General features: G+C 48.3%; 1 long non-coding RNA gene across 2 annotated transcripts; it reads left to right on the forward strand.

The window, feature by feature from the left end:
• The first annotated feature begins 388 nt into the window (after positions 1-388).
• LOC102499872 (uncharacterized) lies at positions 389-6,507 on the forward strand. 2 transcript variants are annotated; one of them, XR_003547187.1, is made up of 3 exons: positions 389-596; positions 1,766-2,034; positions 3,353-6,507. It is a non-coding gene; the product is annotated as an uncharacterized LOC102499872 (long non-coding RNA). The 2 variants fall into 2 exon arrangements; XR_003547188.1 differs by having other exon boundaries at positions 3,526-6,507.
• The last annotated feature ends 919 nt before the right edge of the window (positions 6,508-7,426 follow it).

Here is a 7,426-nt window from a genome sequence, read left to right on the forward strand (position 1 = left end):
TCTCTTATCAGAAAGACCTAAGCAAGTGTTTTTTGGTCAATGCCCTAATTCCCATTAGGGATATGGACTAATTGGGCAGTCTAATTGGGGCAAACTGGCTCGCACTGGGCATGCGCGATTAGGTGATCAAGTTCCTCATTCTTTACCGGTGAGGCAGGTGCGCAGGTGCAGGGAAAGAACCTGTGGATTCAAATTCAAAGGAAGGACATAGGCGGTGTAAGGGGCCTCCCACTAATGAATATTCATGACCTCTAGTAATAAAAATAACGGTTAACTAGTACCAAGCGCGGTTGCCACCTGGCAATCTGCCAGCCCAACAACCTTTCTGGGTGTACTTCCTTTCTATTAAATTGTTTTTCTACCTACTTCGTTCCTGGTTGCGGTTTCATTTTGCACCTAGGGACAGATCTCTAATTTTAGTGATCTGGACCCAAAGAACCAAGGGCTTCACAGCGCAGCTAGACACTCTCCCATCCGTTAACATAATGGCGCCGGGACTGGGATGGTGCTTTCTGGGATGGTGCTTTCTGGTGCTTTCCAGACCGCTCTCTCCCGGCTGCAACCACTGTCTTCCCCTCGAACATCAGACGAGGCCTGTGAGTATGAACTCTGCCAGGCTTCGCGGGCTCTCTGCAGTCTCCAGCTCTAACTTCTGGCCACCTTCTCTTCTGGGTTTTGGATTTCTGGAGCCCTGGGCACCCCATCTCCTTTCTTTCTTTTCCAGATTTATCAATTTTGGGTATGGAGTTTGTTAAAAACAAGACCTTTTCCAACCTTTTTTCCCTCGTCATTAATCCACTTTTTGTGTACAGGGCGTTTTGCCTCTTTAGGTGCCTTCGCATACTAGTGAGCAGGAGGAAGAGGTTTCGACCTCTGACGAGTCTCACACAACACTGGAAATGGGTCCGGGGAAGAGGTTTTGACTTCTCCTTTCAGACTTTCTAGAGAGAGAACTGGGAAGGCTATCAGGGGAACTCTCTTGGAAATGGTCCCCGGCTTCGGGACAGGGCAATTAGAGGCTCACAGGCCCTCGGATAGGTGCACTAACTCCGGGGGTATGGGGGAGAGACATCTCCCTCCGTTCTCCTCACTCCAGGCAGCTAGCACAACCCGGTGGAGGTTTGTTACCTGGATTGGCTCTGCAGGGACGCCTCGGGCCTTTCTAGGCATGCCTCTAAATTATTCTTCGATTCCAAGGAACTCCCCACTGGGGCGCATCCTCTCTCACTATGATCAGTTTGACCCTCAATCTCTTAGGAGGAGACTCATGTTCCTTTGTAATACTGCATGGCCACAGTACAAGTGGACAGAGGAGTAATTCAGCCAGTAAAATGGGACCTTAGATTATCATTCCATTACCCAGTTAGATAATCTAGTAGGAACCAGGGAGGGTGGACTGAAGTGCCGTACATTCAGGGTTTATGGCCCTCAGATCTGACCCAAAGCTTCGTCTAGGCTGTATATCGCCAGCAACTCCACCCATCAAAACTATTCCTTCCTTTTCCCAGAGATGGTAAAACAAGACTTAAAACCTGAGCCTAAAACTCTAACCCTAGCTTTTTAATCTGCAGAAAGTTCCAGAAAGAACTATCCTTAGGACCTAGCACCGCTCAGCAGAACTTCTGAGGGTGGCCTCTTCAGTCTTTTACAATCGAGACCTAGAGGAAGAGGACAGGGTTAAGGCAAGGGAAAAGCAGAAGGAAAACAGGCAGGCTCAAGTCATTGCTGCGTCGGTTGGGCAAAAGTCACCTCCTGGTCTCCCTAGGAAATCCCTAGTGACCTGCGATCACTGTCAGACGCCTGGACACAAGAAGAACGGCTATCTACTAAAGCCTCCACAGAAGCCTTGCCCCAAATGTGGCTGACCAGGCCACCGGACGAGGGACTGCCCTGGGAGTTCTGGGACCCCCGGGTCAGACCCTGAAGAGGCCTCAACAGTGGCCCTCCAATGAGGATGCCCTCCACTCCAGTCGGCTCCCGCGACAGCCTTCAACATCATGGGGTCGGAGCCCAGGGCGACCCTGGACGTGGCAGGTAGGACCCATGCTTTTCTTATTGACACGGGAGCCGCCTACTCAGCACTTGCCGCCCATGCCGGAGCCCCCTCCTCTGACTCTCAACTCATTGTGGGGTGTCAGGTAAACTTGCTCATTGCCCTCTATCCCCAGTTCTCTGCTGTGCTTGGGAGGACGTAATTTTCTCTCATCAATTTCTAATTATACCTCAGTGCCCTACTCCCCTCATGGGTAAGGGATATCCTCAGTAAGCTGGGTGCTCAGTTAACACCGAGACCTAGCACACCTGCCTTTTTGGGACTGTTATTAGACCCTGATCCTAAAATATGCCAACAAAACAACCTTATTCCAAAAAAAATCAATCCAGAAGTTGGTGATAGACACACCAGGAAGGGCAAAAACAGCTATCCCTGTTAAAATTAGGCTTAAGGATCCTAATACCTTCCCACATAAAAAAAAAGACTTGCTTAAACCTGAGGCCATTCAAGGGCTTCAACTAATAATTACTAGACTCCTACAGGCTGGCGTTATACCCCCTGTGAGTCACTCTGTAATTCTTCCAGTTTAACAGTAAAAAGGCAGCTATTCCCGTTCACCCATTGGTGCTAAACCCTTATACTGTTTTGGGAGAGGTGCCCCCAAATTCTCCTTAGTTTTCAGTTTTAAGTCTTAAGAATGCTTTCTTTTGCATTCCAGTAGATAAAGATTCCCAATTCTTGTTTACTTTTGAGTAAAGAGAGAAGGGAGCACCTCAGCAATTAACATGGAGAACGCTCCTTCAGGGTTATGATGCCGAAGGCCCACATGGTTGGTTTACAAATAGAGTTAAGCTTCATCTCTACATCGCCCAACAATGGATCATTTTTTTTTTTTTTGAGAGATTTTCACTGTAGGGCGCGTGCGCTCGCCAGACAGAGAGAGACATAGAGACAGAAAGCGAGAAATCACCCCCCGGGGGGATGGTCATGCCACAATCCCTTCTCCTCCATTCTCCTCTCGGGATCTTGGGCATGCACGCACACGCGCCCAGCGTGAGTTTTAAGCCACCGGGTCCGGGACACGAACCGCGGTCGACTACGTGGGAGTCCAGCGACATAGCCATTACGCTAACTTCTGGTTCCCAACAATGGATCATTTTAAAGGGGCTTCATGACTCTTGTCATTTTGGAAGGGACTCTTTACTCCACCGTTGCAATTCTATATTTGTAGGCAAAAACTTATCTAAGGTTATTAGGCAAATTTGCCAAACATGAGTATGGAAGGCCTTTCCTTCACACAGACATAGCAGTGGATGTAGAAACCAATGCCATCCAGCAATATATAATCACACTTCTCAGGTCCAGAAGGCTCTCCAGTCTTATGGGGACCAGGTCTTGCCAGCAGCTACCTCTCGGAGTTAACCCTTTCCAACCAGGAGATGAAGTAGAGACCTAGAGAGACAAGGATCCTGAAGGCCAACCTCAGCCTATTTGGAAGGGCCCCTATACTGTTCTTTCAACCCCTACTGCAGTAGAAGTGGCCAGCATTCCCACCTGGATCCACATTCACGGATCAAGCTGGCTGCTCACCTGGGAACTCGCCAGACTTCTCACACTTACACCTGCGAGCCTCTGGAGGCCCTTCGATTTCTTTTCAAGAAGAACTCTTCCTCAGATAAGTAATATGAACCCAGTCTTTTCCTGCTCCTGCACGTTCTTACTCAGGGATTTGCGACAACATTGCCTTCTTTTCAAGGTCTTCCGGATGCTTATACTCTCCTTAATCGTACTGCTACTGTTTCAAGTCTCACAGGACCCTGTTGGCTCTGCCTGACTACACATAGCTGGGGATATGTTCAAGCAGTACCATATGAACAATGGGCCACTCCCAGCTCCTCTCTCCACAGACATTAAACCAACGAATTCTTGGGGAGAAAAGGCAACCTTAGATATTCAGTCATTTTCTAGATGGGGTACGGATCTCTGAAGTGACTAGAGATGGAACTATGTCTTCTCCTTCTGGAGTTCTTTATTCCCACATAATCAATGCAGACGATGCGCATTATCCAGTCTGTATTCTCAGCAATACTTCTCGAGGAACTCCCACTGGATCACTCCAAAGGGATAATTGTGATCATATTTACCTTATGGGCTCTTCAATACTTGTCAATACCTCAAGGGGAATTCCTCTTATAAAAGGACGTAACCACATAACAAATTTCATACTATATACATGTCCTAGGGCAGCAATCCCCACTTTCAAATTTCAATATACTAACAAGTCACTTTTCTGCCAAGGTAGACCTATAGGACCTCCCTCTTGGACACCACTGATGGCCACATCGCGAGACAATTGGCAGTTGCTTAATTACACCAACCATACCCAAATGTTTTGGGGACCACATACGGGGCACTTTATACCTGGAACATTTTAACTCATTCCAACACAAAGAACACCCATTGTGGACTCCAATTACAACAGCTAACTTTACCTCTCAGGGTGTGACTGTTAGTGGAACACAAGTCTCTACTGTATTCCAGGGTGGCTCTATACGAGCTACAAATAAGATCATAAGGCAAGAATCTTTCTCTTTTGTTCAGTATTAAGTTCTGGGCCAAACTTAATGCCTCTCGGGGAGTTTACTGGATCTGTGGGCATTGGGCTTATTTAGTCCTCCCACCTGGCCGGACAGGCCTCTGTTCATTAGACTATATAATCCCTGATATTAAAATGGCATGGGGAAACGCCTCCTTGCCCATTCCCCTCAGAACAAATGCTAGGCTATCCAAATGAGCAGGACCCCTAATTCTCTTGAGCATCACTTTTGGTGCTCTTACTGTTATAGGGGGTATGGCTACTGGCAGTAGCTCTCTCGGACTGCAACAGCGGTTGTCTGCTGAAACAGCTGAAGCTTTCAGAGTTACAGCAGAAAGCCTAACAAGGAAACGGGAACAATTAGATTCCTTGGCAGGTGCTGTTTTACAAAACCGCAGAGCCCTAGATCTTCTCACTGTGGGAGAAGGGGGAACTTGTATATACTTAAAAGAAGAATGTTGTTTTTACGTTAATCAATCTGGCTTAGTTCAACAAGATGTTAAAAATCTTCTTGAAAAAGTCACAAAAATGGAAAAACTAGGATTTTCCTCATGGAACAATACAAACTGGCTTTTAAGTCTCTTGTTGCCACTAGTAGGCCCGGTTACAACGATCATCTTAATCATTAAGCTTTGGCCCTCCGTTGTTGCAGGCCCTGACTAAACTGCCAACCGAATACAATCTATCTTTGTTACAACATCAACCAGTGCCTAATAAGGTTGACCTCTCCCCTCTAGACGCAGCCGCTATAGCTTCTGTGATTCACATGAGGACACCTCTGAAGTCTCCGCCTAATCTTGGGGCCAGCTTGACAGAGCAAGGACTGAGGCCCTGACTCCCCTCTCTTCGGCCCATTGGTCAGCTGGAAGAAGCTACAGAAGAGACCTTCAGACCATTTTTCCTGCATGATTTCAGTCCCCACCTTCGAACACCATGGTCTGATTTAGTTTTTTGGCCTCGATCCCATCACAACCATAAATCAACACCCGGATGTGGGGGAGACACATTCCAACCGTAGCAGGAGACATTCTTCAGGCCAGCGTTCCAGCCCACAGTGCCGCTAAGGACAGAAATACTGGAAACCACGTGATTATGAGTAGAAGTTTATTCAGTTCACGGTTTGCAGGGCCAGGGTTCAGGGGCTGCATCTGGGGAGGGTCTTCTTGTGAATAACACGCTGGAGGATGTCACATGTCAAGATGTGTGTCTATGTCTGAATCTTCTTATAAATCCACACTTTTCCAAATGGGGCCTCACACTGATGCCAGATCACTTCCCCAAACCCCGTCTTTCAGCACCATAACTGAATTAGGCCCTCACCTCCTCAGCACCATTACAATGCTGTTTTCCATACATGAATTTGGGGAGCACACATTCAAACCACATCATCCCACCCTAGCCCCCTAAGTTCATTTGATTTTCTCACACAAAATACTTCCATCCCATTCCGATGTCCCCCAAAGTTTTAATTAATTGCAACGCCAACCCAAAAATCCAAAGTGCAGCTGTGAGCCTGTGAACTCAACTAAATCAAAACAAATTCACACTGGGGCCAGCATGTGGCATGGTGGTTACAGTGCTGGGCTCCCACACGGCCAGGCCTGGAGGCTTGCTTTCTCACTTTCCCTTCCTCTGGCTCACTCTGGTCAAATTCAAAAATAGTAATAAATAAAGTTGAACAGATAATTTAAAAAACCACAAATTACATATTTTCAACATACAATGGTGGGAGAAGCAGGGGGTAGACATTCTCATTCCACAAAGAGGAAGGAGTATCAGGCCCCAAGCAAGACTGAAACACAAGAGGACAGACATTAAGTCTTAAAACTCTCAACCTTTCACTCCATGTGTCACATACTTTTTTTTAAGAGAGATTTTTGCTGTAGGGTACATATTCTCACCAGAGAGACAGAGAGAAAAGGAGAGACAGAAAGTGAGGAATCACCTCCCGCAGAGGGATGGCCATGCTGCAGTCCCTTCTCCTCCATTCTCTCTGGATTTTGGGCATGCACGCACACACACCCGGAGTGAGTTTTTTATGTTGCCAGGTCTGGGACTCGAACCGTCGTCGACTAGGTGGGAGTCCAGCGAGCAACCATTACGCTCCACATGTCACATTCTGATCACACGGTAGGGTCTGGGCCCCCAAAGCATCAGGCGGCCTTATCCCATTTTGCTGGGCTCAGTCTACCCTTCAGCTCTCTTTGTTTACGGCCTCAGACCTGTAGTTCTACACTGGTGTGGAGAGCTGTGACGCTCCAGTGTTTGAGTCTTAAGGGTGTCCCCAGCCCTGCAGCTCCAGTAGCCTTGCCCTGGTAGGAGTTTCTGCAGCAGGTCAAACCCCGTATTCCCACTTGGCATTGTCCTACTGGGGGCTCTGGGTGGTGGCTCTACCTCTGTGACAAGTCTCTGTGTAGGCCCCGGGTGGTCTGAGACAGGGTCTGAAATGTGGGTGGAGGCCCACACAGACACAGCTCTTGAATTCTGCAAGCTTGCAGGCATTATCTCCACGGGCGTCCTACCGAGATCTGCTGTTGCGCGGTCGTGAGTACCAGCCTTGACCGTTCCTGGTCAGGCTTTCTTCAGGCTGCTTGAACCACAGCCTGGGCTGGGGAGCACTGCACCATGAAGGTGACTGGGAAACAGTGTCCCGAGACAACCCCGGGCAGGTCTCCCACCCCCGGGCCCCCAAACCATTCTATTCTAGGCCTCTGGGCCTGTGATGGGAGGGGCAGCCCTACCCTTGGGGCCATTTCTCCATCCTCTTGAGACTGGCAACTGGACCTCCTTGAAAGGTGTTTACCTCTTTAGCAAACTGCAGGTCAGCCATACTCGGC

Source organism: Tupaia chinensis, unplaced genomic scaffold (genome assembly GCF_000334495.1).
Source record: "Tupaia chinensis unplaced genomic scaffold, TupChi_1.0 Scaffold143624_1, whole genome shotgun sequence".
Lineage (NCBI taxonomy): Eukaryota > Metazoa > Chordata > Mammalia > Scandentia > Tupaiidae > Tupaia > Tupaia belangeri.